Source organism: Hyperolius riggenbachi, chromosome 12 (genome assembly GCF_040937935.1).
Source record: "Hyperolius riggenbachi isolate aHypRig1 chromosome 12, aHypRig1.pri, whole genome shotgun sequence".
Classification (NCBI taxonomy): Eukaryota; Metazoa; Chordata; class Amphibia; order Anura; family Hyperoliidae; genus Hyperolius; species Hyperolius riggenbachi.
Window position 1 is genome coordinate 80,403,747 of NC_090657.1, and position 26,543 is coordinate 80,430,289.

Consider the following 26,543-nt stretch of genomic DNA (forward strand, 5'->3'; position numbering starts at 1 on the left):
TGGACAATTGTGATTTTTTTAGACAGGTGACATTACTTTTGCATAAAAGCTGATACATTAACTACGTGGGCAGTTAGGGGTTTGAGAGGATGTCTTTTATTGTACGCCAGGCCAAAGCAGGTTTTCTCAACCAGGGTTCCCTGGAAGCCCAAGCTTCCTTCAGGACTTTTCAGGGGTTCCCTGGCATTTTCCCCACTTGCCCCAGTAAGGTCGGTTTCCTTGAGATGCAAAAATTATTTTAAGGCTTCCTCCAGGGTCTCATGATGGGAATACACCATGAGATTTTTTGGCAGATAGTTGGTTCGATAGATAATTTAATGCATATCCGATCTGATTTTCGATCGAAAAATCGATCGGGAAAAGCGATCGGACAGTAGGTGCTGCACTCAGTGGTATCAGAGCAATGGAACAAAAGTCAGTACTGTTATGCGTTCTTCCTTATGGAACTGAGAATGGCTGCCAACATGCAGCATATCCCCAGATGATAACCTGTTGACGGCACAGTAATTAACCGCTTAACCTTTGACTCTTGAAAAACGTGTCTTAAAGCACGCAAGAGTAGACATCCGCAGGGTAGTGTGGCCGAGCGGTCTAAGGCGCTGGATTAAGGCTCCAGTCTCCTCGGAGGCGTGGGTTCAAATCCCACCACTGCCAGCCTTTAACTTCTCGCTTGCTTGACAAGGATGTACTATGTAGGAAAGATAAGGCCTCAGCTCCTCTGGTTTTAACACTTGCTCAAATACTTGTCCAAGCTTATACATCAGGGCCACTTGAGGAGCTTATCTTGGTCAGAAATTAATGGATTAGTCTTCTCAAATGTAGCATTTGAGAAGACTAATCCATTGATTCTGCTGTGGCATAGAGTGCTTTACCTGCACTTTCCTAGGTGCTGTCATCAGAGGCATAGAACCAAAGCCAGTACTGTCAAGTGTTTTCTCTTTCCGCGGTAATGAGAATAGGTGCATACATGCAGCATGTCCCCAGTTGATTACTTGTTGATGGCACAATAATGAACCACTCAACATTCCACTCATACAAACCTCATTTTAAAAGCACACAAAAGATCGATATCGGCAAGGTAGTGTGGCCGAGCGGTCTAAGGCGCTGGATTTAGGCTCCAGTCTCTTTGGAGGCGTGGGTTCAAATCCCACCACTGCCAGTCTGCAACTTCTATCTTGCCTCACAGGCCTCTTGTGGATCTCCTACGTCCCTTCATCAACAAGAAAGCTCAAATACTTCTCATTTCCTCCATCAGCTTGCACAACAACATGAATGAGGCGTACCCAGCACCACACTTTCTTTCACCGCTACAAAGGAATACAGTTTAGAAAAAAAAAGTGCTTAAAATGGCTTAAGACCTTTACATGCACTTTTCCACTGGATTCTGACAATGTGCCACAGCTCATAACTCCTGGCTGTGGAGGACCTTTTGACAGCAACAGTGGCAACAGATAGGACTTTCTACAAAGTAAACAGGGCAAAGATCTCATTTAGATTACTGAGGTGAGATCTGCCCCTATTACCCAATAGTAGGCAAATGTTTCCTCTCAATTGTAGGTGAATGGCATTTTAGGTATACGTGCAATAGCATCTATTCCAGTGCTACGGGCTACATTGTACATTGTACGTAAGTGGACAATTGTGATTTTTTTAGACAGGTGACATTACTTTTGCATAAAAGCTGATACATTAACTACGTGGGCAGTTAGGGGTTAGAGAGGATGTCTTTTATTGTACGCCAGGCCAAAGCAGGTTTTCTCAACCAGGGTTCCCTGGAAGCCCAAGCTTCCTTCAGGACTTTTCAGGGGTTCCCTGGCATTTTCCCCACTTGCCCCAGTAAGGTCGGTTTCCTTGAGATGCAAAAATTATTTGAAGGCTTCCTCCAGGGTCTCATGATGGGAATACACCATGAGATTTTTTGGCAGATAGTTGGTTCGATAGATAATTTAATGCATATCCGATCTGATTTTCGATCGGAAAATCGATCGGGAAAAGCGATCGGACAGTAGGTGCTGCACTCAGTGGTATCAGAGCAATGGAACAAAAGTCAGTACTGTTATGCGTTCTTCCTTATGGAACTGAGAATGGCTGCCAACATGCAGCATATCCCCAGATGATAACCTGTTGACGGCACAGTAATTAACCGCTTAACCTTTGACTCTTGAAAAACGTGTCTTAAAGCACGCAAGAGTAGACATCCGCAGGGTAGTGTGGCCGAGCGGTCTAAGGCGCTGGATTAAGGCTCCAGTCTCCTCGGAGGCGTGGGTTCAAATCCCACCACTGCCAGCCTTTAACTTCTCGCTTGCTTGACAAGGATGTACTATGTAGGAAAGATAAGGCCTCAGCTCCTCTGGTTTTAACACTTGCTCAAATACTTGTCCAAGCTTATACATCAGGGCCACTTGAGGAGCTTATCTTGGTCAGAAATTAATGGATTAGTCTTCTCAAATGTAACATTTGAGAAGACTAATCCATTGATTCTGCTGTGGCATAGAGTGCTTTACCTGCACTTTCCTAGGTGCTGTCATCAGAGGCATAGAACCAAAGCCAGTACTGTCAAGTGTTTTCTCTTTCCACGGTAATGAGAATAGGTGCATACATGCAGCATGTCCCCAGTTGATTACTTGTTGATGGCACAATAATGAACCACTCAACATTCCACTCATACAAACCTCATTTTAAAAGCACACAAAAGATCAATATCGGCAAGGTAGTGTGGCCGAGCGGTCTAAGGCGCTGGATTTAGGCTCCAGTCTCTTTGGAGGCGTGGGTTCAAATCCCACCACTGCCAGTCTACAACTTCTATCTTGCCTCACAGGCCTCTTGTGGATCTCCTACGTCCCTTCATCAACAACAAGAAAGCTCAAATACTTCTCTTTTCCTCCATCAGCTTGCACAACAACATGAATGAGGCGTACCCAGCACCACACTTTCTTTCACCGCTACAAAGGAATACAGTTTAGAAAAAAAAAGTGCTTAAAATGGCTTAAGACCTTTACATGCACTTTTCCACTGGATTCTGACAATGTGCCACAGCTCATAACTCCTGGCTGTGGAGGACCTTTTGACAGCAACAGTGGCAACAGATAGGACTTTCTACAAAGTAAACAGGGCAAAGATCTCATTTAGATTACTGATGTGAGATCTGCCCCTATTACCCAATAGTAGGCAAATGTTTCCTCTCAATTGTAGGTGAATGGCATTTTAGGTATGCGTGCAATAGCAGCTATTCCAGTGCTACGGGCTACATTGTACATTGTACGTAAGTGGACAATTGTGATTTTTTTAGACAGGTGACATTACTTTTGCATAAAAGCTGATACATTAACTACGTGGGCAGTTAGGGGTTTGAGAGGATGTCTTTTATTGTACGCCAGGCCAAAGCAGGTTTTCTCAACCAGGGTTCCCTGGAAGCCCAAGCTTCCTTCAGGACTTTTCAGGGGTTCCCTGGCATTTTCCCCACTTGCCCCAGTAAGGTCGGTTTCCTTGAGATGCAAAAATTATTTTAAGGCTTCCTCCAGGGTCTCATGATGGGAATACACCATGAGATTTTTTGGCAGATAGTTGGTTCGATAGATAATTTAATGCATATCCGATCTGATTTTCGATCGAAAAATCGATCGGGAAAAGCGATCGGACAGTAGGTGCTGCACTCAGTGGTATCAGAGCAATGGAACAAAAGTCAGTACTGTTATGCGTTCTTCCTTATGGAACTGAGAATGGCTGCCAACATGCAGCATATCCCCAGATGATAACCTGTTGACGGCACAGTAATTAACCGCTTAACCTTTGACTCTTGAAAAACGTGTCTTAAAGCACGCAAGAGTAGACATCCGCAGGGTAGTGTGGCCGAGCGGTCTAAGGCGCTGGATTAAGGCTCCAGTCTCCTCGGAGGCGTGGGTTCAAATCCCACCACTGCCAGCCTTTAACTTCTCGCTTGCTTGACAAGGATGTACTATGTAGGAAAGATAAGGCCTCAGCTCCTCTGGTTTTAACACTTGCTCAAATACTTGTCCAAGCTTATACATCAGGGCCACTTGAGGAGCTTATCTTGGTCAGAAATTAATGGATTAGTCTTCTCAAATGTAGCATTTGAGAAGACTAATCCATTGATTCTGCTGTGGCATAGAGTGCTTTACCTGCACTTTCCTCGGTGCTGTCATCAGAGGCATAGAACCAAAGCCAGTACTGTCAAGTGTTTTCTCTTTCCGCGGTAATGAGAATAGGTGCATACATGCAGCATGTCCCCAGTTGATTACTTGTTGATGGCACAATAATGAACCACTCAACATTCCACTCATACAAACCTCATTTTAAAAGCACACAAAAGATCGATATCGGCAAGGTAGTGTGGCCGAGCGGTCTAAGGCGCTGGATTTAGGCTCCAGTCTCTTTGGAGGCGTGGGTTCAAATCCCACCACTGCCAGTCTGCAACTTCTATCTTGCCTCACAGGCCTCTTCTGGATCTCCTACGTCCCTTCATCAACAAGAAAGCTCAAATACTTCTCTTTTCCTCCATCAGCTTGCACAACAACATGAATGAGGCGTACCCAGCACCACACTTTCTTTCACCGCTACAAAGGAATACAGTTTAGAAAAAAAAAGTGCTTAAAATGGCTTAAGACCTTTACATGCACTTTTCCACTGGATTCTGACAATGTGCCACAGCTCATAACTCCTGGCTGTGGAGGACCTTTTGACAGCAACAGTGGCAACAGATAGGACTTTCTACAAAGTAAACAGGGCAAAGATCTCATTTAGATTACTGAGGTGAGATCTGCCCCTATTACCCAATAGTAGGCAAATGTTTCCTCTCAATTGTAGGTGAATGGCATTTTAGGTATACGTGCAATAGCATCTATTCCAGTGCTACGGGCTACATTGTACATTGTACGTAAGTGGACAATTGTGATTTTTTTAGACAGGTGACATTACTTTTGCATAAAAGCTGATACATTAACTACGTGGGCAGTTAGGGGTTTGAGAGGATGTCTTTTATTGTACGCCAGGCCAAAGCAGGTTTTCTCAACCAGGGTTCCCTGGAAGCCCAAGCTTCCTTCAGGACTTTTCAGGGGTTCCCTGGCATTTTCCCCACTTGCCCCAGTAAGGTCGGTTTCCTTGAGATGCAAAAATTATTTTAAGGCTTCCTCCAGGGTCTCATGATGGGAATACACCATGAGATTTTTTGGCAGATAGTTGGTTCGATAGATAATTTAATGCATATCCGATCTGATTTTCGATCGAAAAATCGATCGGGAAAAGCGATCGGACAGTAGGTGCTGCACTCAGTGGTATCAGAGCAATGGAACAAAAGTCAGTACTGTTATGCGTTCTTCCTTATGGAACTGAGAATGGCTGCCAACATGCAGCATATCCCCAGATGATAACCTGTTGACAGCACAGTAATTAACCGCTTAACCTTTGACTCTTGAAAAACGTGTCTTAAAGCACGCAAGAGTAGACATCCGCAGGGTAGTGTGGCCGAGCGGTCTAAGGCGCTGGATTAAGGCTCCAGTCTCCTCGGAGGCGTGGGTTCAAATCCCACCACTGCCAGCCTTTAACTTCTCGCTTGCTTGACAAGGATGTACTATGTAGGAAAGATAAGGCCTCAGCTCCTCTGGTTTTAACACTTGCTCAAATACTTGTCCAAGCTTATACATCAGGGCCACTTGAGGAGCTTATCTTGGTCAGAAATTAATGGATTAGTCTTCTCAAATGTAGCATTTGAGAAGACTAATCCATTGATTCTGCTGTGGCATAGAGTGCTTTACCTGCACTTTCCTAGGTGCTGTCATCAGAGGCATAGAACCAAAGCCAGTACTGTCAAGTGTTTTCTCTTTCCGCGGTAATGAGAATAGGTGCATACATGCAGCATGTCCCCAGTTGATTACTTGTTGATGGCACAATAATGAACCACTCAACATTCCACTCATACAAACCTCATTTTAAAAGCACACAAAAGATTGATATCGGCAAGGTAGTGTGGCCGAGCGGTCTAAGGCGCTGGATTTAGGCTCCAGTCTCTTTGGAGGCGTGGGTTCAAATCCCACCACTGCCAGTCTGCAACTTCTATCTTGCCTCACAGGCCTCTTCTGGATCTCCTACGTCCCTTCATCAACAAGAAAGCTCAAATACTTCTCTTTTCCTCCATCAGCTTGCACAACAACATGAATGAGGCGTACCCAGCACCACACTTTCTTTCACCGCTACAAAGGAATACAGTTTAGAAAAAAAAAGTGCTTAAAATGGCTTAAGACCTTTACATGCACTTTTCCACTGGATTCTGACAATGTGCCACAGCTCATAACTCCTGGCTGTGGAGGACCTTTTGACAGCAACAGTGGCAACAGATAGGACTTTCTACAAAGTAAACAGGGCAAAGATCTCATTTAGATTACTGAGGTGAGATCTGCCCCTATTACCCAATAGTAGGCAAATGTTTCCTCTCAATTGTAGGTGAATGGCATTTTAGGTATACGTGCAATAGCATCTATTCCAGTGCTACGGGCTACATTGTACATTGTACGTAAGTGGACAATTGTGATTTTTTTAGACAGGTGACATTACTTTTGCATAAAAGCTGATACATTAACTACGTGGGCAGTTAGGGGTTTGAGAGGATGTCTTTTATTGTACGCCAGGCCAAAGCAGGTTTTCTCAACCAGGGTTCCCTGGAAGCCCAAGCTTCCTTCAGGACTTTTCAGGGGTTCCCTGGCATTTTCCCCACTTGCCCCAGTAAGGTCGGTTTCCTTGAGATGCAAAAATTATTTGAAGGCTTCCTCCAGGGTCTCATGATGGGAATACACCATGAGATTTTTTGGCAGATAGTTGGTTCGATAGATAATTTAATGCATATCCGATCTGATTTTCGATCGAAAAATCGATCGGGAAAAGCGATCGGACAGTAGGTGCTGCACTCAGTGGTATCAGAGCAATGGAACAAAAGTCAGTACTGTTATGCGTTCTTCCTTATGGAACTGAGAATGGCTGCCAACATGCAGCATATCCCCAGATGATAACCTGTTGACGGCACAGTAATTAACCGCTTAACCTTTGACTCTTGAAAAACGTGTCTTAAAGCACGCAAGAGTAGACATCCGCAGGGTAGTGTGGCCGAGCGGTCTAAGGCGCTGGATTAAGGTTCTAGTCTCCTCGGAGGCGTGGGTTCAAATCCCACCACTGCCAGCCTTTAACTTCTCGCTTGCTTGACAAGGATGTACTATGTAGGAAAGATAAGGCCTCAGCTCCTCTGGTTTTAACACTTGCTCAAATACTTGTCCAAGCTTATACATCAGGGCCACTTGAGGAGCTTATCTTGGTCAGAAATTAATGGATTAGTCTTCTCAAATGTAGCATTTGAGAAGACTAATCCATTGATTCTGCTGTGGCATAGAGTGCTTTACCTGCACTTTCCTAGGTGCTGTCATCAGAGGCATAGAACCAAAGCCAGTACTGTCAAGTGTTTTCTCTTTCCGCGGTAATGAGAATAGGTGCATACATGCAGCATGTCCCCAGTTGATTACTTGTTGATGGCACAATAATGAACCGCTCAACATTCCACTCATACAAACCTCATTTTAAAAGCACACAAAAGATCGATATCGGCAAGGTAGTGTGGCCGAGCGGTCTAAGGCGCTGGATTTAGGCTCCAGTCTCTTTGGAGGCGTGGGTTCAAATCCCACCACTGCCAGTCTGCAACTTCTATCTTGCCTCACAGGCCTCTTGTGGATCTCCTACGTCCCTTCATCAACAAGAAAGCTCAAATACTTCTCTTTTCCTCCATCAGCTTGCACAACAACATGAATGAGGCGTACCCAGCACCACACTTTCTTTCACCGCTACAAAGGAATACAGTTTAGAAAAAAAAAGTGCTTAAAATGGCTTAAGACCTTTACATGCACTTTTCCACTGGATTCTGACAATGTGCCACAGCTCATAACTCCTGGCTGTGGAGGACCTTTTGACAGCAACAGTGGCAACAGATAGGACTTTCTACAAAGTAAACAGGGCAAAGATCTCATTTAGATTACTGAGGTGAGATCTGCCCCTATTACCCAATAGTAGGCAAATGTTTCCTCTCAATTGTAGGTGAATGGCATTTTAGGTATACGTGCAATAGCATCTATTCCAGTGCTACGGGCTACATTGTACATTGTACGTAAGTGGACAATTGTGATTTTTTTAGACAGGTGACATTACTTTTGCATAAAAGCTGATACATTAACTACGTGGGCAGTTAGGGGTTTGAGAGGATGTCTTTTATTGTACGCCAGGCCAAAGCAGGTTTTCTCAACCAGGGTTCCCTGGAAGCCCAAGCTTCCTTCAGGACTTTTCAGGGGTTCCCTGGCATTTTCCCCACTTGCCCCAGTAAGGTCGGTTTCCTTGAGATGCAAAAATTATTTGAAGGCTTCCTCCAGGGTCTCATGATGGGAATACACCATGAGATTTTTTGGCAGATAGTTGGTTCGATAGATAATTTAATGCATATCCGATCTGATTTTCGATCGAAAAATCGATCGGGAAAAGCGATCGGACAGTAGGTGCTGCACTCAGTGGTATCAGAGCAATGGAACAAAAGTCAGTACTGTTATGCGTTCTTCCTTATGGAACTGAGAATGGCTGCCAACATGCAGCATATCCCCAGATGATAACCTGTTGACGGCACAGTAATTAACCGCTTAACCTTTGACTCTTGAAAAACGTGTCTTAAAGCACGCAAGAGTAGACATCCGCAGGGTAGTGTGGCCGAGCGGTCTAAGGTGCTGGATTAAGGCTCCAGTCTCCTCGGAGGCGTGGGTTCAAATCCCACCACTGCCAGCCTTTAACTTCTCGCTTGCTTGACAAGGATGTACTATGTAGGAAAGATAAGGCCTCAGCTCCTCTGGTTTTAACACTTGCTCAAATACTTGTCCAAGCTTATACATCAGGGCCACTTGAGGAGCTTATCTTGGTCAGAAATTAATGGATTAGTCTTCTCAAATGTAGCATTTGAGAAGACTAATCCATTGATTTTGCTGTGGCATAGAGTGCTTTACCTGCACTTTCCTCGGTGCTGTCATCAGAGGCATAGAACCAAAGCCAGTACTGTCAAGTGTTTTCTCTTTCCGCGGTAATGAGAATAGGTGCATACATGCAGCATGTCCCCAGTTGATTACTTGTTGATGGCACAATAATGAACCACTCAACATTCCACTCATACAAACCTCATTTTAAAAGCACACAAAAGATCGATATCGGCAAGGTAGTGTGGCCGAGCGGTCTAAGGCGCTGGATTTAGGCTCCAGTCTCTTTGGAGGCGTGGGTTCAAATCCCACCACTGCCAGTCTGCAACTTCTATCTTGCCTCACAGGCCTCTTCTGGATCTCCTACGTCCCTTCATCAACAAGAAAGCTCAAATACTTCTCTTTTCCTCCATCAGCTTGCACAACAACATGAATGAGGCGTACCCAGCACCACACTTTCTTTCACCGCTACAAAGGAATACAGTTTAGAAAAAAAAAGTGCTTAAAATGGCTTAAGACCTTTACATGCACTTTTCCACTGGATTCTGACAATGTGCCACAGCTCATAACTCCTGGCTGTGGAGGACCTTTTGACAGCAACAGTGGCAACAGATAGGACTTTCTACAAAGTAAACAGGGCAAAGATCTCATTTAGATTACTGAGGTGAGATCTGCCCCTATTACCCAATAGTAGGCAAATGTTTCCTCTCAATTGTAGGTGAATGGCATTTTAGGTATACGTGCAATAGCATCTATTCCAGTGCTACGGGCTACATTGTACATTGTACGTAAGTGGACAATTGTGATTTTTTTAGACAGGTGACATTACTTTTGCATAAAAGCTGATACATTAACTACGTGGGCAGTTAGGGGTTTGAGAGGATGTCTTTTATTGTACGCCAGGCCAAAGCAGGTTTTCTCAACCAGGGTTCCCTGGAAGCCCAAGCTTCCTTCAGGACTTTTCAGGGGTTCCCTGGCATTTTCCCCACTTGCCCCAGTAAGGTCGGTTTCCTTGAGATGCAAAAATTATTTTAAGGCTTCCTCCAGGGTCTCATGATGGGAATACACCATGAGATTTTTTGGCAGATAGTTGGTTCGATAGATAATTTAATGCATATCCGATCTGATTTTCGATCGAAAAATCGATCGGGAAAAGCGATCGGACAGTAGGTGCTGCACTCAGTGGTATCAGAGCAATGGAACAAAAGTCAGTACTGTTATGCGTTCTTCCTTATGGAACTGAGAATGGCTGCCAACATGCAGCATATCCCCAGATGATAACCTGTTGACGGCACAGTAATTAACCGCTTAACCTTTGACTCTTGAAAAACGTGTCTTAAAGCACGCAAGAGTAGACATCCGCAGGCTAGTGTGGCCGAGCGGTCTAAGGCGCTGGATTAAGGCTCCAGTCTCCTCGGAGGCGTGGGTTCAAATCCCACCACTGCCAGCCTTTAACTTCTCGCTTGCTTGACAAGGATGTACTATGTAGGAAAGATAAGGCCTCAGCTCCTCTGGTTTTAACACTTGCTCAAATACTTGTCCAAGCTTATACATCAGGGCCACTTGAGGAGCTTATCTTGGTCAGAAATTAATGGATTAGTCTTCTCAAATGTAGCATTTGAGAAGACTAATCCATTGATTCTGCTGTGGCATAGAGTGCTTTACCTGCACTTTCCTCGGTGCTGTCATCAGAGGCATAGAACCAAAGCCAGTACTGTCAAGTGTTTTCTCTTTCCGCGGTAATGAGAATAGGTGCATACATGCAGCATGTCCCCAGTTGATTACTTGTTGATGGCACAATAATGAACCACTCAACATTCCACTCATACAAACCTCATTTTAAAAGCACACAAAAGATCGATATCGGCAAGGTAGTGTGGCCGAGCGGTCTAAGGCGCTGGATTTAGGCTCCAGTCTCTTTGGAGGCGTGGGTTCAAATCCCACCACTGCCAGTCTGCAACTTCTATCTTGCCTCACAGGCCTCTTCTGGATCTCCTACGTCCCTTCATCAACAAGAAAGCTCAAATACTTCTCTTTTCCTCCATCAGCTTGCACAACAACATGAATGAGGCGTACCCAGCACCACACTTTCTTTCACCGCTACAAAGGAATACAGTTTAGAAAAAAAAAGTGCTTAAAATGGCTTAAGACCTTTACATGCACTTTTCCACTGGATTCTGACAATGTGCCACAGCTCATAACTCCTGGCTGTGGAGGACCTTTTGACAGCAACAGTGGCAACAGATAGGACTTTCTACAAAGTAAACAGGGCAAAGATCTCATTTAGATTACTGAGGTGAGATCTGCCCTATTACCCAATAGTAGGCAAATGTTTCCTCTCAATTGTAGGTGAATGGCATTTTAGGTATACGTGCAATAGCATCTATTCCAGTGCTACGGGCTACATTGTACATTGTACGTAAGTGGACAATTGTGATTTTTTTAGACAGGTGACATTACTTTTGCATAAAAGCTGATACATTAACTACGTGGGCAGTTAGGGGTTTGAGAGGATGTCTTTTATTGTACGCCAGGCCAAAGCAGGTTTTCTCAACCAGGGTTCCCTGGAAGCCCAAGCTTCCTTCAGGACTTTTCAGGGGTTCCCTGGCATTTTCCCCACTTGCCCCAGTAAGGTCGGTTTCCTTGAGATGCAAAAATTATTTGAAGGCTTCCTCCAGGGTCTCATGATGGGAATACACCATGAGATTTTTTGGCAGATAGTTGGTTCGATAGATAATTTAATGCATATCCGATCTGATTTTCGATCGAAAAATCGATCGGGAAAAGCGATCGGACAGTAGGTGCTGCACTCAGTGGTATCAGAGCAATGGAACAAAAGTCAGTACTGTTATGCGTTCTTCCTTATGGAACTGAGAATGGCTGCCAACATGCAGCATATCCCCAGATGATAACCTGTTGACGGCACAGTAATTAACCGCTTAACCTTTGACTCTTGAAAAACGTGTCTTAAAGCACGCAAGAGTAGACATCCGCAGGGTAGTGTGGCCGAGCGGTCTAAGGCGCTGGATTAAGGCTCCAGTCTCCTCGGAGGCGTGGGTTCAAATCCCACCACTGCCAGCCTTTAACTTCTCGCTTGCTTGACAAGGATGTACTATGTAGGAAAGATAAGGCCTCAGCTCCTCTGGTTTTAACACTTGCTCAAATACTTGTCCAAGCTTATACATCAGGGCCACTTGAGGAGCTTATCTTGGTCAGAAATTAATGGATTAGTCTTCTCAAATGTAGCATTTGAGAAGACTAATCCATTGATTCTGCTGTGGCATAGAGTGCTTTACCTGCACTTTCCTCGGTGCTGTCATCAGAGGCATAGAACCAAAGCCAGTACTGTCAAGTGTTTTCTCTTTCCGCGGTAATGAGAATAGGTGCATACATGCAGCATGTCCCCAGTTGATTACTTGTTGATGGCACAATAATGAACCACTCAACATTCCACTCATACAAACCTCATTTTAAAAGCACACAAAAGATCGATATCGGCAAGGTAGTGTGGCCGAGCGGTCTAAGGCGCTGGATTTAGGCTCCAGTCTCTTTGGAGGCGTGGGTTCAAATCCCACCACTGCCAGTCTGCAACTTCTATCTTGCCTCACAGGCCTCTTGTGGATCTCCTACGTCCCTTCATCAACAAGAAAGCTCAAATACTTCTCTTTTCCTCCATCAGCTTGCACAACAACATGAATGAGGCGTACCCAGCACCACACTTTCTTTCACCGCTACAAAGGAATACAGTTTAGAAAAAAAAAGTGCTTAAAATGGCTTAAGACCTTTACATGCACTTTTCCACTGGATTCTGACAATGTGCCACAGCTCATAACTCCTGGCTGTGGAGGACCTTTTGACAGCAACAGTGGCAACAGATAGGACTTTCTACAAAGTAAACAGGGCAAAGATCTCATTTAGATTACTGAGGTGAGATCTGCCCTATTACCCAATAGTAGGCAAATGTTTCCTCTCAATTGTAGGTGAATGGCATTTTAGGTATACGTGCAATAGCATCTATTCCAGTGCTACGGGCTACATTGTACATTGTACGTAAGTGGACAATTGTGATTTTTTTAGACAGGTGACATTACTTTTGCATAAAAGCTGATACATTAACTACGTGGGCAGTTAGGGGTTTGAGAGGATGTCTTTTATTGTACGCCAGGCCAAAGCAGGTTTTCTCAACCAGGGTTCCCTGGAAGCCCAAGCTTCCTTCAGGACTTTTCAGGGGTTCCCTGGCATTTTCCCCACTTGCCCCAGTAAGGTCGGTTTCCTTGAGATGCAAAAATTATTTGAAGGCTTCCTCCAGGGTCTCATGATGGGAATACACCATGAGATTTTTTGGCAGATAGTTGGTTCGATAGATAATTTAATGCATATCCGATCTGATTTTCGATCGAAAAATCGATCGGGAAAAGCGATCGGACAGTAGGTGCTGCACTCAGTGGTATCAGAGCAATGGAACAAAAGTCAGTACTGTTATGCGTTCTTCCTTATGGAACTGAGAATGGCTGCCAACATGCAGCATATCCCCAGATGATAACCTGTTGACGGCACAGTAATTAACCGCTTAACCTTTGACTCTTGAAAAACGTGTCTTAAAGCACGCAAGAGTAGACATCCGCAGGGTAGTGTGGCCGAGCGGTCTAAGGCGCTGGATTAAGGCTCCAGTCTCCTCGGAGGCGTGGGTTCAAATCCCACCACTGCCAGCCTTTAACTTCTCGCTTGCTTGACAAGGATGTACTATGTAGGAAAGATAAGGCCTCAGCTCCTCTGGTTTTAACACTTGCTCAAATACTTGTCCAAGCTTATACATCAGGGCCACTTGAGGAGCTTATCTTGGTCAGAAATTAATGGATTAGTCTTCTCAAATGTAGCATTTGAGAAGACTAATCCATTGATTTTGCTGTGGCATAGAGTGCTTTACCTGCACTTTCCTCGGTGCTGTCATCAGAGGCATAGAACCAAAGCCAGTACTGTCAAGTGTTTTCTCTTTCCGCGGTAATGAGAATAGGTGCATACATGCAGCATGTCCCCAGTTGATTACTTGTTGATGGCACAATAATGAACCACTCAACATTCCACTCATACAAACCTCATTTTAAAAGCACACAAAAGATCGATATCGGCAAGGTAGTGTGGCCGAGCGGTCTAAGGCGCTGGATTTAGGCTCCAGTCTCTTTGGAGGCGTGGGTTCAAATCCCACCACTGCCAGTCTGCAACTTCTATCTTGCCTCACAGGCCTCTTCTGGATCTCCTACGTCCCTTCATCAACAAGAAAGCTCAAATACTTCTCTTTTCCTCCATCAGCTTGCACAACAACATGAATGAGGCGTACCCAGCACCACACTTTCTTTCACCGCTACAAAGGAATACAGTTTAGAAAAAAAAAGTGCTTAAAATGGCTTAAGACCTTTACATGCACTTTTCCACTGGATTCTGACAATGTGCCACAGCTCATAACTCCTGGCTGTGGAGGACCTTTTGACAGCAACAGTGGCAACAGATAGGACTTTCTACAAAGTAAACAGGGCAAAGATCTCATTTAGATTACTGAGGTGAGATCTGCCCCTATTACCCAATAGTAGGCAAATGTTTCCTCTCAATTGTAGGTGAATGGCATTTTAGGTATACGTGCAATAGCATCTATTCCAGTGCTACGGGCTACATTGTACATTGTACGTAAGTGGACAATTGTGATTTTTTTAGACAGGTGACATTACTTTTGCATAAAAGCTGATACATTAACTACGTGGGCAGTTAGGGGTTTGAGAGGATGTCTTTTATTGTACGCCAGGCCAAAGCAGGTTTTCTCAACCAGGGTTCCCTGGAAGCCCAAGCTTCCTTCAGGACTTTTCAGGGGTTCCCTGGCATTTTCCCCACTTGCCCCAGTAAGGTCGGTTTCCTTGAGATGCAAAAATTATTTTAAGGCTTCCTCCAGGGTCTCATGATGGGAATACACCATGAGATTTTTTGGCAGATAGTTGGTTCGATAGATAATTTAATGCATATCCGATCTGATTTTCGATCGAAAAATCGATCGGGAAAAGCGATCGGACAGTAGGTGCTGCACTCAGTGGTATCAGAGCAATGGAACAAAAGTCAGTACTGTTATGCGTTCTTCCTTATGGAACTGAGAATGGCTGCCAACATGCAGCATATCCCCAGATGATAACCTGTTGACGGCACAGTAATTAACCGCTTAACCTTTGACTCTTGAAAAACGTGTCTTAAAGCACGCAAGATTAGACATCCGCAGGGTAGTGTGGCCGAGCGGTCTAAGGCGCTGGATTAAGGCTCCAGTCTCCTCGGAGGCGTGGGTTCAAATCCCACCACTGCCAGCCTTTAACTTCTCGCTTGCTTGACAAGGATGTACTATGTAGGAAAGATAAGGCCTCAGCTCCTCTGGTTTTAACACTTGCTCAAATACTTGTCCAAGCTTATACATCAGGGCCACTTGAGGAGCTTATCTTGGTCAGAAATTAATGGATTAGTCTTCTCAAATGTAGCATTTGAGAAGACTAATCCATTGATTCTGCTGTGGCATAGAGTGCTTTACCTGCACTTTCCTAGGTGCTGTCATCAGAGGCATAGAACCAAAGCCAGTACTGTCAAGTGTTTTCTCTTTCCGCGGTAATGAGAATAGGTGCATACATGCAGCATGTCCCCAGTTGATTACTTGTTGATGGCACAATAATGAACCACTCAACATTCCACTCATACAAACCTCATTTTAAAAGCACACAAAAGTTCGATATCGGCAAGGTAGTGTGGCCGAGCGGTCTAAGGCGCTGGATTTAGGCTCCAGTCTCTTTGGAGGCGTGGGTTCAAATCCCACCACTGCCAGTCTGCAACTTCTATCTTGCCTCACAGGCCTCTTCTGGATCTCCTACGTCCCTTCATCAACAAGAAAGCTCAAATACTTCTCTTTTCCTCCATCAGCTTGCACAACAACATGAATGAGGCGTACCCAGCACCACACTTTCTTTCACCGCTACAAAGGAATACAGTTTAGAAAAAAAAAGTGCTTAAAATGGCTTAAGACCTTTACATGCACTTTTCCACTGGATTCTGACAATGTGCCACAGCTCATAACTCCTGGCTGTGGAGGACCTTTTGACAGCAACAGTGGCAACAGATAGGACTTTCTACAAAGTAAACAGGGCAAAGATCTCATTTAGATTACTGAGGTGAGATCTGCCCCTATTACCCAATAGTAGGCAAATGTTTCCTCTCAATTGTAGGTGAATGGCATTTTAGGTATACGTGCAATAGCATCTATTCCAGTGCTACGGGCTACATTGTACATTGTACGTAAGTGGACAATTGTGATTTTTTTAGACAGGTGACATTACTTTTGCATAAAAGCTGATACATTAACTACGTGGGCAGTTAGGGGTTTGAGAGGATGTCTTTTATTGTACGCCAGGCCAAAGCAGGTTTTCTCAACCAGGGTTCCCTGGAAGCCCAAGCTTCCTTCAGGACTTTTCAGGGGTTCCCTGGCATTTTCCCCACTTGCCCCAGTAAGGTCGGTTTACTTGAGATGCAAAAATTATTTGAAGGCTTCCTCCAGGGTCTCATGATGGGAATACACCATGAGATTTTTTGGCAGATAGTTGGTTCGATAGATAATTTAATGCATATCCGATCTGATTTTCGATCGGAAAATCGATCGGGAAAAGCGATCGGACAGTAGGTGCTGCACTCAGTGGTATCAGAGCAATGGAACAAAAGTCAGTACTGTTATGCGTTCTTCCTTATGGAACTGAGAATGGCTGCCAACATGCAGCATATCCCCAGATGATAACCTGTTGACGGCACAGTAATTAACCGCTTAACCTTTGACTCTTGAAAAACGTGTCTTAAAGCACGCAAGAGTAGACATCCGCAGGGTAGTGTGGCCGAGCGGTCTAAGGCGCTGGATTAAGGTTCCAGTCTCCTCGGAGGCGTGGGTTCAAATCCCACCACTGCCAGCCTTTAACTTCTCGCTTGCTTGACAAGGATGTACTATGTAGGAAAGATAAGGCCTCAGCTCCTCTGGTTTTAACACTTGCTCAAATACTTGTCCAAGCTTATACATCAGGGCCACTTGAGGAGCTTATCTTGGTCAGAAATTAATGGATTAGTCTTCTCAAATGTAGCATTTGAGAAGACTAATCCATTGATTCTGCTGTGGCATAGAGTGCTTTACCTGCACTTTCCTAGGTGCTGTCATCAGAGGCATAGAACCAAAGCCAGTACTGTCAAGTGTTTTCTCTTTCCGCGGTAATGAGAATAGGTGCATACATGCAGCATGTCCCCAGTTGATTACTTGTTGATGGCACAATAATGAACCACTCAACATTCCACTCATACAAACCTCATTTTAAAAGCACACAAAAGATCGATATCGGCAAGGTAGTGTGGCCGAGCGGTCTAAGGCGTTGGATTTAGGCTCCAGTCTCTTTGGAGGCGTGGGTTCAAATCCCACCACTGCCAGTCTGCAACTTCTATCTTGCCTCACAGGCCTCTTGTGGATCTCCTACGTCCCTTCATCAACAAGAAAGCTTAAATACTTCTCTTTTCCTCCATCAGCTTGCACAACAACATGAATGAGGCGTACCCAGCACCACACTTTCTTTCACCGCTACAAAGGAATACAGTTTAGAAAAAAAAAGTGCTTAAAATGGCTTAAGACCTTTACATGCACTTTTCCACTGGATTCTGACAATGTGCCACAGCTCATAACTCCTGGCTGTGGAGGACCTTTTGACAGCAACAGTGGCAACAGATAGGACTTTCTACAAAGTAAACAGGGCAAAGATCTCATTTAGATTACTGAGGTGAGATCTGCCCCTATTACCCAATAGTAGGCAAATGTTTCCTCTCAATTGTAGGTGAATGGCATTTTAGGTATACGTGCAATAGCATCTATTCCAGTGCTACGGGCTACATTGTACATTGTACGTAAGTGGACAATTGTGATTTTTTTAGACAGGTGACATTACTTTTGCATAAAAGCTGATACATTAACTACGTGGGCAGTTAGGGGTTTGAGAGGATGTCTTTTATTGTACGCCAGGCCAAAGCAGGTTTTCTCAACCAGGGTTCCCTGGAAGCCCAAGCTTCCTTCAGGACTTTTCAGGGGTTCCCTGGCATTTTCCCCACTTGCCCCAGTAAGGTCGGTTTACTTGAGATGCAAAAATTATTTGAAGGCTTCCTCCAGGGTCTCATGATGGGAATACACCATGAGATTTTTTGGCAGATAGTTGGTTCGATAGATAATTTAATGCATATCCGATCTGATTTTCGATCGGAAAATCGATCGGGAAAAGCGATCGGACAGTAGGTGCTGCACTCAGTGGTATCAGAGCAATGGAACAAAAGTCAGTACTGTTATGCGTTCTTCCTTATGGAACTGAGAATGGCTGCCAACATGCAGCATATCCCCAGATGATAACCTGTTGACGGCACAGTAATTAACCGCTTAACCTTTGACTCTTGAAAAACGTGTCTTAAAGCACGCAAGAGTAGACATCCGCAGGGTAGTGTGGCCGAGCGGTCTAAGGCGCTGGATTAAGGTTCCAGTCTCCTCGGAGGCGTGGGTTTAAATCCCACCACTGCCAGCCTTTAACTTCTCGCTTGCTTGACAAGGATGTACTATGTAGGAAAGATAAGGCCTCAGCTCCTCTGGTTTTAACACTTGCTCAAATACTTGTCCAAGCTTATACATCAGGGCCACTTGAGGAGCTTATCTTGGTCAGAAATTAATGGATTAGTCTTCTCAAATGTAGCATTTGAGAAGACTAATCCATTGATTCTGCTGTGGCATAGAGTGCTTTACCTGCACTTTCCTCGGTGCTGTCATCAGAGGCATAGAACCAAAGCCAGTACTGTCAAGTGTTTTCTCTTTCCGCGGTAATGAGAATAGGTGCATACATGCAGCATGTCCCCAGTTGATTACTTGTTGATGGCACAATAATGAACCACTCAACATTCCACTCATACAAACCTCATTTTAAAAGCACACAAAAGATCGATATCGGCAAGGTAGTGTGGCCGAGCGGTCTAAGGCGCTGGATTTAGGCTCCAGTCTCTTTGGAGGCGTGGCTTCAAATCCCACCACTGCCAGTCTGCAACTTCTATCTTGCCTCACAGGCCTCTTGTGGATCTCCTACGTCCCTTCATCAACAAGAAAGCTCAAATACTTCTCTTTTCCTCCATCAGCTTGCACAACAACATGAATGAGGCGTACCCAGCACCACACTTTCTTTCACCGCTACAAAGGAATACAGTTTAGAAAAAAAAAGTGCTTAAAATGGCTTAAGACCTTTACATGCACTTTTCCACTGGATTCTGACAATGTGCCACAGCTCATAACTCCTGGCTGTGGAGGACCTTTTGACAGCAACAGTGGCAACAGATAGGACTTTCTACAAAGTAAACAGGGCAAAGATCTCATTTAGATTACTGAGGTGAGATCTGCCCCTATTACCCAATAGTAGGCAAATGTTTCCTCTCAATTGTAGGTGAATGGCATTTTAGGTATACGTGCAATAGCATCTATTCCAGTGCTACGGGCTACATTGTACATTGTACGTAAGTGGACAATTGTGATTTTTTTAGACAGGTGACATTACTTTTGCATAAAAGCTGATACATTAACTACGTGGGCAGTTAGGGGTTTGAGAGGATGTCTTTTATTGTACGCCAGGCCAAAGCAGGTTTTCTCAACCAGGGTTCCCTGGAAGCCCAAGCTTCCTTCAGGACTTTTCAGGGGTTCCCTGGCATTTTCCCCACTTGCCCCAGTAAGGTCGGTTTCCTTGAGATGCAAAAATTATTTTAAGGCTTCCTCCAGGGTCTCATGATGGGAATACACCATGAGATTTTTTGGCAGATAGTTGGTTCGATAGATAATTTAATGCATATCCGATCTGATTTTCGATCGAAAAATCGATCGGGAAAAGCGATCGGACAGTAGGTGCTGCACTCAGTGGTATCAGAGCAATGGAACAAAAGTCAGTACTGTTATGCGTTCTTCCTTATGGAACTGAGAATGGCTGCCAACATGCAGCATATCCCCAGATGATAACCTGTTGACGGCACAGTAATTAACCGCTTAACCTTTGACTCTTGAAAAACGTGTCTTAAAGCACGCAAGAGTAGACATCCGCAGGGTAGTGTGGCCGAGCGGTCTAAGGCGCTGGATTAAGGCTCCAGTCTCCTCGGAGGCGTGGGTTCAAATCCCACCACTGCCAGCCTTTAACTTCTCGCTTGCTTGACAAGGATGTACTATGTAGGAAAGATAAGGCCTCAGCTCCTCTGGTTTTAACACTTGCTCAAATACTTGTCCAAGCTTATACATCAGGGCCACTTGAGGAGCTTATCTTGGTCAGAAATTAATGGATTAGTCTTCTCAAATGTAGCATTTGAGAAGACTAATCCATTGATTCTGCTGTGGCATAGAGTGCTTTACCTGCACTTTCCTAGGTGCTGTCATCAGAGGCATAGAACCAAAGCCAGTACTGTCAAGTGTTTTCTCTTTCCGCGGTAATGAGAATAGGTGCATACATGCAGCATGTCCCCAGTTGATTACTTGTTGATGGCACAATAATGAACCACTCAACATTCCACTCATACAAACCTCATTTTAAAAGCACACAAAAGATTGATATCGGCAAGGTAGTGTGGCCGAGCGGTCTAAGGCGCTGGATTTAGGCTCCAGTCTCTTTGGAGGCGTGGGTTCAAATCCCACCACTGCCAGTCTGCAACTTCTATCTTGCCTCACAGGCCTCTTCTGGATCTCCTACGTCCCTTCATCAACAAGAAAGCTCAAATACTTCTCTTTTCCTCCATCAGCTTGCACAACAACATGAATGAGGCGTACCCAGCACCACACTTTCTTTCACCGCTACAAAGGAATACAGTTTAGAAAAAAAAAGTGCTTAAAATGGCTTAAGACCTTTACATGCACTTTTCCACTGGATTCTGACAATGTGCCACAGCTCATAACTCCTGGCTGTGGAGGACCTTTTGACAGCAACAGTGGCAACAGATAGGACTTTCTACAAAGTAAACAGGGCAAAGATCTCATTTAGATTACTGAGGTGAGATCTGCCCCTATTACCCAATAGTAGGCAAATGTTTCCTCTCAATTGTAGGTGAATGGCATTTTAGGTATACGTGCAATAGCATCTATTCCAGTGCTACGGGCTACATTGTACATTGTACGTAAGTGGACAATTGTGATTTTTTTAGACAGGTGACATTACTTTTGCATAAAAGCTGATACATTAACTACGTGGGCAGTTAGGGGTTTGAGAGGATGTCTTTTATTGTACGCCAGGCCAAAGCAGGTTTTCTCAACCAGGGTTCCCTGGAAGCCCAAGCTTCCTTCAGGACTTTTCAGGGGTTCCCTGGCATTTTCCCCACTTGCCCCAGTAAGGTCGGTTTCCTTGAGATGCAAAAATTATTTTAAGGCTTCCTCCAGGGTCTCATGATGGGAATACACCATGAGATTTTTTGGCAGATAGTTGGTTCGATAGATAATTTAATGCATATCCGATCTGATTTTCGATCGAAAAATCGATCGGGAAAAGCGATCGGACAGTAGGTGCTGCACTCAGTGGTATCAGAGCAATGGAACAAAAGTCAGTACTGTTATGCGTTCTTCCTTATGGAACTGAGAATGGCTGCCAACATGCAGCATATCCCCAGATGATAACCTGTTGACGGCACAGTAATTAACCGCTTAACCTTTGACTCTTGAAAAACGTGTCTTAAAGCACGCAAGAGTAGACATCCGCAGGGTAGTGTGGCCGAGCGGTCTAAGGCGCTGGATTAAGGCTCCAGTCTCCTCGGAGGCGTGGGTTCAAATCCCACCACTGCCAGCCTTTAACTTCTCGCTTGCTTGACAAGGATGTACTATGTAGGAAAGATAAGGCCTCAGCTCCTCTGGTTTTAACACTTGCTCAAATACTTGTCCAAGCTTATACATCAGGGCCACTTGAGGAGCTTATCTTGGTCAGAAATTAATGGATTAGTCTTCTCAAATGTAGCATTTGAGAAGACTAATCCATTGATTCTGCTGTGGCATAGAGTGCTTTACCTGCACTTTCCTAGGTGCTGTCATCAGAGGCATAGAACCAAAGCCAGTACTGTCAAGTGTTTTCTCTTTCCGCGGTAATGAGAATAGGTGCATACATGCAGCATGTCCCCAGTTGATTACTTGTTGATGGCACAATAATGAACCACTCAACATTCCACTCATACAAACCTCATTTTAAAAGCACACAAAAGATCGATATTGGCAAGGTAGTGTGGCCGAGCGGTCTAAGGCGCTGGATTTAGGCTCCAGTCTCTTTGGAGGCGTGGGTTCAAATCCCACCACTGCCAGTCTGCAACTTCTATCTTGCCTCACAGGCCTCTTGTGGATCTCCTACGTCCCTTCATCAACAAGAAAGCTCAAATACTTCTCTTTTCCTCCATCAGCTTGCACAACAACATGAATGAGGCGTACCCAGCACCACACTTTCTTTCACCGCTACAAAGGAATACAGTTTAGAAAAAAAAAGTGCTTAAAATGGCTTAAGACCTTTACATGCACTTTTCCACTGGATTCTGACAATGTGCCACAGCTCATAACTCCTGGCTGTGGAGGACCTTTTGACAGCAACAGTGGCAACAGATAGGACTTTCTACAAAGTAAACAGGGCAAAGATCTCATTTAGATTACTGAGGTGAGATCTGCCCCTATTACCCAATAGTAGGCAAATGTTTCCTCTCAATTGTAGGTGAATGGCATTTTAGGTATACGTGCAATAGCATCTATTCCAGTGCTACGGGCTACATTGTACATTGTACGTAAGTGGACAATTGTGATTTTTTTAGACAGGTGACATTACTTTTGCATAAAAGCTGATACATTAACTACGTGGGCAGTTAGGGGTTTGAGAGGATGTCTTTTATTGTACGCCAGGCCAAAGCAGGTTTTCTCAACCAGGGTTCCCTGGAAGCCCAAGCTTCCTTCAGGACTTTTCAGGGGTTCCCTGGCATTTTCCCCACTTGCCCCAGTAAGGTCGGTTTCCTTGAGATGCAAAAATTATTTTAAGGCTTCCTCCAGGGTCTCATGATGGGAATACACCATGAGATTTTTTGGCAGATAGTTGGTTCGATAGATAATTTAATGCATATCCGATCTGATTTTCGATCGAAAAATCGATCGGGAAAAGCGATCGGACAGTAGGTGCTGCACTCAGTGGTATCAGAGCAATGGAACAAAAGTCAGTACTGTTATGCGTTCTTCCTTATGGAACTGAGAATGGCTGCCAACATGCAGCATATCCCCAGATGATAACCTGTTGACGGCACAGTAATTAACCGCTTAACCTTTGACTCTTGAAAAACGTGTCTTAAAGCACGCAAGAGTAGACATCCGCAGGGTAGTGTGGCCGAGCGGTCTAAGGCGCTGGATTAAGGCTCCAGTCTCCTCGGAGGCGTGGGTTCAAATCCCACCACTGCCAGCCTTTAACTTCTCGCTTGCTTGACAAGGATGTACTATGTAGGAAAGATAAGGCCTCAGCTCCTCTGGTTTTAACACTTGCTCAAATACTTGTCCAAGCTTATACATCAGGGCCACTTGAGGAGCTTATCTTGGTCAGAAATTAATGGATTAGTCTTCTCAAATGTAGCATTTGAGAAGACTAATCCATTGATTTTGCTGTGGCATAGAGTGCTTTACCTGCACTTTCCTCGGTGCTGTCATCAGAGGCATAGAACCAAAGCCAGTACTGTCAAGTGTTTTCTCTTTCCGCGGTAATGAGAATAGGTGCATACATGCAGCATGTCCCCAGTTGATTACTTGTTGATGGCACAATAATGAACCACTCAACATTCCACTCATACAAACCTCATTTTAAAAGCACACAAAAGATCGATATCGGCAAGGTAGTGTGGCCGAGCGGTCTAAGGCGCTGGATTTAGGCTCCAGTCTCTTTGGAGGCGTGGGTTCAAATCCCACCACTGCCAGTCTGCAACTTCTATCTTGCCTCACAGGCCTCTTCTGGATCTCCTACGTCCCTTCATCAACAAGAAAGCTCAAATACTTCTCTTTTCCTCCATCAGCTTGCACAACAACATGAATGAGGCGTACCCAGCACCACACTTTCTTTCACCGCTACAAAGGAATACAGTTTAGAAAAAAAAAGTGCTTAAAATGGCTTAAGACCTTTACATGCACTTTTCCACTGGATTCTGACAATGTGCCACAGCTCATAACTCCTGGCTGTGGAGGACCTTTTGACAGCAACAGTGGCAACAGATAGGACTTTCTACAAAGTAAACAGGGCAAAGATCTCATTTAGATTACTGAGGTGAGATCTGCCCCTATTACCCAATAGTAGGCAAATGTTTCCTCTCAATTGTAGGTGAATGGCATTTTAGGTATACGTGCAATAGCATCTATTCCAGTGCTACGGGCTACATTGTACATTGTACGTAAGTGGACAATTGTGATTTTTTTAGACAGGTGACATTACTTTTGCATAAAAGCTGATACATTAACTACGTGGGCAGTTAGGGGTTTGAGAGGATGTCTTTTATTGTACGCCAGGCCAAAGCAGGTTTTCTCAACCAGGGTTCCCTGGAAGCCCAAGCTTCCTTCAGGACTTTTCAGGGGTTCCCTGGCATTTTCCCCACTTGCCCCAGTAAGGTCGGTTTCCTTGAGATGCAAAAATTATTTTAAGGCTTCCTCCAGGGTCTCATGATGGGAATACACCATGAGATTTTTTGGCAGATAGTTGGTTCGATAGATAATTTAATGCATATCCGATCTGATTTTCGATCGAAAAATCGATCGGGAAAAGCGATCGGACAGTAGGTGCTGCACTCAGTGGTATCAGAGCAATGGAACAAAAGTCAGTACTGTTATGCGTTCTTCCTTATGGAACTGAGAATGGCTGCCAACATGCAGCATATCCCCAGATGATAACCTGTTGACGGCACAGTAATTAACCGCTTAACCTTTGACTCTTGAAAAACGTGTCTTAAAGCACGCAAGATTAGACATCCGCAGGGTAGTGTGGCCGAGCGGTCTAAGGCGCTGGATTAAGGCTCCAGTCTCCTCGGAGGCGTGGGTTCAAATCCCACCACTGCCAGCCTTTAACTTCTCGCTTGCTTGACAAGGATGTACTATGTAGGAAAGATAAGGCCTCAGCTCCTCTGGTTTTAACACTTGCTCAAATACTTGTCCAAGCTTATACATCAGGGCCACTTGAGGAGCTTATCTTGGTCAGAAATTAATGGATTAGTCTTCTCAAATGTAGCATTTGAGAAGACTAATCCATTGATTCTGCTGTGGCATAGAGTGCTTTACCTGCACTTTCCTAGGTGCTGTCATCAGAGGCATAGAACCAAAGCCAGTACTGTCAAGTGTTTTCTCTTTCCGCGGTAATGAGAATAGGTGCATACATGCAGCATGTCCCCAGTTGATTACTTGTTGATGGCACAATAATGAACCACTCAACATTCCACTCATACAAACCTCATTTTAAAAGCACACAAAAGATCGATATCGGCAAGGTAGTGTGGCCGAGCGGTCTAAGGCGCTGGATTTAGGCTCCAGTCTCTTTGGAGGCGTGGGTTCAAATCCCACCACTGCCAGTCTGCAACTTCTATCTTGCCTCACAGGCCACTTCTGGATCTCCTACGTCCCTTCATCAACAAGAAAGCTCAAATACTTCTCTTTTCCTCCATCAGCTTGCACAACAACATGAATGAGGCGTACCCAGCACCACACTTTCTTTCACCGCTACAAAGGAATACAGTTTAGAAAAAAAAAGTGCTTAAAATGGCTTAAGACCTTTACATGCACTTTTCCACTGGATTCTGACAATGTGCCACAGCTCATAACTCCTGGCTGTGGAGGACCTTTTGACAGCAACAGTGGCAACAGATAGGACTTTCTACAAAGTAAACAGGGCAAAGATCTCATTTAGATTACTGAGGTGAGATCTGCCCCTATTACCCAATAGTAGGCAAATGTTTCCTCTCAATTGTAGGTGAATGGCATTTTAGGTATACGTGCAATAGCATCTATTCCAGTGCTACGGGCTACATTGTACATTGTACGTAAGTGGACAATTGTGATTTTTTTAGACAGGTGACATTACTTTTGCATAAAAGCTGATACATTAACTACGTGGGCAGTTAGGGGTTTGAGAGGATGTCTTTTATTGTACGCCAGGCCAAAGCAGGTTTTCTCAACCAGGGTTCCCTGGAAGCCCAAGCTTCCTTCAGGACTTTTCAGGGGTTCCCTGGCATTTTCCCCACTTGCCCCAGTAAGGTCGGTTTACTTGAGATGCAAAAATTATTTGAAGGCTTCCTCCAGGGTCTCATGATGGGAATACACCATGAGATTTTTTGGCAGATAGTTGGTTCGATAGATAATTTAATGCATATCCGATCTGATTTTCGATCGGAAAATCGATCGGGAAAAGCGATCGGACAGTAGGTGCTGCACTCAGTGGTATCAGAGCAATGGAACAAAAGTCAGTACTGTTATGC

At 44.5% G+C, this 26,543-nt stretch overlaps 32 non-coding genes across 32 annotated transcripts; all 32 read left to right on the forward strand.

The window, feature by feature from the left end:
- Positions 1 to 572: 572 nt before the first annotated feature.
- On the forward strand, positions 573 to 654 carry TRNAL-AAG (transfer RNA leucine (anticodon AAG)). Its single transcript has one exon. It is a non-coding gene; the product is annotated as a tRNA-Leu (tRNA).
- Positions 655 to 1,077: 423 nt separating this feature from the next.
- TRNAL-UAG (transfer RNA leucine (anticodon UAG)) lies at positions 1,078 to 1,159 on the forward strand. The gene has a single exon. It is a non-coding gene; the product is annotated as a tRNA-Leu (tRNA).
- A 1,045-nt stretch (positions 1,160 to 2,204) lies between these two features.
- On the forward strand, positions 2,205 to 2,286 carry TRNAL-AAG (transfer RNA leucine (anticodon AAG)). The gene has a single exon. It is a non-coding gene; the product is annotated as a tRNA-Leu (tRNA).
- Positions 2,287 to 2,709: 423 nt separating this feature from the next.
- Positions 2,710 to 2,791, forward strand: TRNAL-UAG (transfer RNA leucine (anticodon UAG)). Its single transcript has one exon. It is a non-coding gene; the product is annotated as a tRNA-Leu (tRNA).
- A 1,048-nt stretch (positions 2,792 to 3,839) lies between these two features.
- TRNAL-AAG (transfer RNA leucine (anticodon AAG)) lies at positions 3,840 to 3,921 on the forward strand. The gene has a single exon. It is a non-coding gene; the product is annotated as a tRNA-Leu (tRNA).
- Positions 3,922 to 4,344: 423 nt separating this feature from the next.
- TRNAL-UAG (transfer RNA leucine (anticodon UAG)) lies at positions 4,345 to 4,426 on the forward strand. The gene has a single exon. It is a non-coding gene; the product is annotated as a tRNA-Leu (tRNA).
- A 1,045-nt stretch (positions 4,427 to 5,471) lies between these two features.
- TRNAL-AAG (transfer RNA leucine (anticodon AAG)) lies at positions 5,472 to 5,553 on the forward strand. The gene has a single exon. It is a non-coding gene; the product is annotated as a tRNA-Leu (tRNA).
- A 423-nt stretch (positions 5,554 to 5,976) lies between these two features.
- Positions 5,977 to 6,058, forward strand: TRNAL-UAG (transfer RNA leucine (anticodon UAG)). The gene has a single exon. It is a non-coding gene; the product is annotated as a tRNA-Leu (tRNA).
- Positions 6,059 to 7,103: 1,045 nt separating this feature from the next.
- On the forward strand, positions 7,104 to 7,185 carry TRNAL-AAG (transfer RNA leucine (anticodon AAG)). The gene has a single exon. It is a non-coding gene; the product is annotated as a tRNA-Leu (tRNA).
- A 423-nt stretch (positions 7,186 to 7,608) lies between these two features.
- On the forward strand, positions 7,609 to 7,690 carry TRNAL-UAG (transfer RNA leucine (anticodon UAG)). The gene has a single exon. It is a non-coding gene; the product is annotated as a tRNA-Leu (tRNA).
- Positions 7,691 to 8,735: 1,045 nt separating this feature from the next.
- Positions 8,736 to 8,817, forward strand: TRNAL-AAG (transfer RNA leucine (anticodon AAG)). The gene has a single exon. It is a non-coding gene; the product is annotated as a tRNA-Leu (tRNA).
- A 423-nt stretch (positions 8,818 to 9,240) lies between these two features.
- TRNAL-UAG (transfer RNA leucine (anticodon UAG)) lies at positions 9,241 to 9,322 on the forward strand. Its single transcript has one exon. It is a non-coding gene; the product is annotated as a tRNA-Leu (tRNA).
- Positions 9,323 to 10,366: 1,044 nt separating this feature from the next.
- Positions 10,367 to 10,449, forward strand: TRNAL-AAG (transfer RNA leucine (anticodon AAG)). Its single transcript has one exon. It is a non-coding gene; the product is annotated as a tRNA-Leu (tRNA).
- Positions 10,450 to 10,872: 423 nt separating this feature from the next.
- TRNAL-UAG (transfer RNA leucine (anticodon UAG)) lies at positions 10,873 to 10,954 on the forward strand. The gene has a single exon. It is a non-coding gene; the product is annotated as a tRNA-Leu (tRNA).
- A 1,044-nt stretch (positions 10,955 to 11,998) lies between these two features.
- Positions 11,999 to 12,080, forward strand: TRNAL-AAG (transfer RNA leucine (anticodon AAG)). The gene has a single exon. It is a non-coding gene; the product is annotated as a tRNA-Leu (tRNA).
- A 423-nt stretch (positions 12,081 to 12,503) lies between these two features.
- On the forward strand, positions 12,504 to 12,585 carry TRNAL-UAG (transfer RNA leucine (anticodon UAG)). Its single transcript has one exon. It is a non-coding gene; the product is annotated as a tRNA-Leu (tRNA).
- A 1,044-nt stretch (positions 12,586 to 13,629) lies between these two features.
- On the forward strand, positions 13,630 to 13,711 carry TRNAL-AAG (transfer RNA leucine (anticodon AAG)). The gene has a single exon. It is a non-coding gene; the product is annotated as a tRNA-Leu (tRNA).
- A 423-nt stretch (positions 13,712 to 14,134) lies between these two features.
- On the forward strand, positions 14,135 to 14,216 carry TRNAL-UAG (transfer RNA leucine (anticodon UAG)). The gene has a single exon. It is a non-coding gene; the product is annotated as a tRNA-Leu (tRNA).
- A 1,045-nt stretch (positions 14,217 to 15,261) lies between these two features.
- Positions 15,262 to 15,343, forward strand: TRNAL-AAG (transfer RNA leucine (anticodon AAG)). Its single transcript has one exon. It is a non-coding gene; the product is annotated as a tRNA-Leu (tRNA).
- Positions 15,344 to 15,766: 423 nt separating this feature from the next.
- On the forward strand, positions 15,767 to 15,848 carry TRNAL-UAG (transfer RNA leucine (anticodon UAG)). Its single transcript has one exon. It is a non-coding gene; the product is annotated as a tRNA-Leu (tRNA).
- A 1,045-nt stretch (positions 15,849 to 16,893) lies between these two features.
- On the forward strand, positions 16,894 to 16,975 carry TRNAL-AAG (transfer RNA leucine (anticodon AAG)). Its single transcript has one exon. It is a non-coding gene; the product is annotated as a tRNA-Leu (tRNA).
- Positions 16,976 to 17,398: 423 nt separating this feature from the next.
- On the forward strand, positions 17,399 to 17,480 carry TRNAL-UAG (transfer RNA leucine (anticodon UAG)). Its single transcript has one exon. It is a non-coding gene; the product is annotated as a tRNA-Leu (tRNA).
- A 1,045-nt stretch (positions 17,481 to 18,525) lies between these two features.
- Positions 18,526 to 18,607, forward strand: TRNAL-AAG (transfer RNA leucine (anticodon AAG)). The gene has a single exon. It is a non-coding gene; the product is annotated as a tRNA-Leu (tRNA).
- Positions 18,608 to 19,030: 423 nt separating this feature from the next.
- Positions 19,031 to 19,112, forward strand: TRNAL-UAG (transfer RNA leucine (anticodon UAG)). Its single transcript has one exon. It is a non-coding gene; the product is annotated as a tRNA-Leu (tRNA).
- Positions 19,113 to 20,157: 1,045 nt separating this feature from the next.
- TRNAL-AAG (transfer RNA leucine (anticodon AAG)) lies at positions 20,158 to 20,239 on the forward strand. Its single transcript has one exon. It is a non-coding gene; the product is annotated as a tRNA-Leu (tRNA).
- A 423-nt stretch (positions 20,240 to 20,662) lies between these two features.
- Positions 20,663 to 20,744, forward strand: TRNAL-UAG (transfer RNA leucine (anticodon UAG)). Its single transcript has one exon. It is a non-coding gene; the product is annotated as a tRNA-Leu (tRNA).
- A 1,045-nt stretch (positions 20,745 to 21,789) lies between these two features.
- Positions 21,790 to 21,871, forward strand: TRNAL-AAG (transfer RNA leucine (anticodon AAG)). Its single transcript has one exon. It is a non-coding gene; the product is annotated as a tRNA-Leu (tRNA).
- Positions 21,872 to 22,294: 423 nt separating this feature from the next.
- Positions 22,295 to 22,376, forward strand: TRNAL-UAG (transfer RNA leucine (anticodon UAG)). The gene has a single exon. It is a non-coding gene; the product is annotated as a tRNA-Leu (tRNA).
- Positions 22,377 to 23,421: 1,045 nt separating this feature from the next.
- TRNAL-AAG (transfer RNA leucine (anticodon AAG)) lies at positions 23,422 to 23,503 on the forward strand. The gene has a single exon. It is a non-coding gene; the product is annotated as a tRNA-Leu (tRNA).
- Positions 23,504 to 23,926: 423 nt separating this feature from the next.
- Positions 23,927 to 24,008, forward strand: TRNAL-UAG (transfer RNA leucine (anticodon UAG)). The gene has a single exon. It is a non-coding gene; the product is annotated as a tRNA-Leu (tRNA).
- A 1,045-nt stretch (positions 24,009 to 25,053) lies between these two features.
- On the forward strand, positions 25,054 to 25,135 carry TRNAL-AAG (transfer RNA leucine (anticodon AAG)). Its single transcript has one exon. It is a non-coding gene; the product is annotated as a tRNA-Leu (tRNA).
- Positions 25,136 to 25,558: 423 nt separating this feature from the next.
- TRNAL-UAG (transfer RNA leucine (anticodon UAG)) lies at positions 25,559 to 25,640 on the forward strand. The gene has a single exon. It is a non-coding gene; the product is annotated as a tRNA-Leu (tRNA).
- Positions 25,641 to 26,543: the final 903 nt, after the last annotated feature.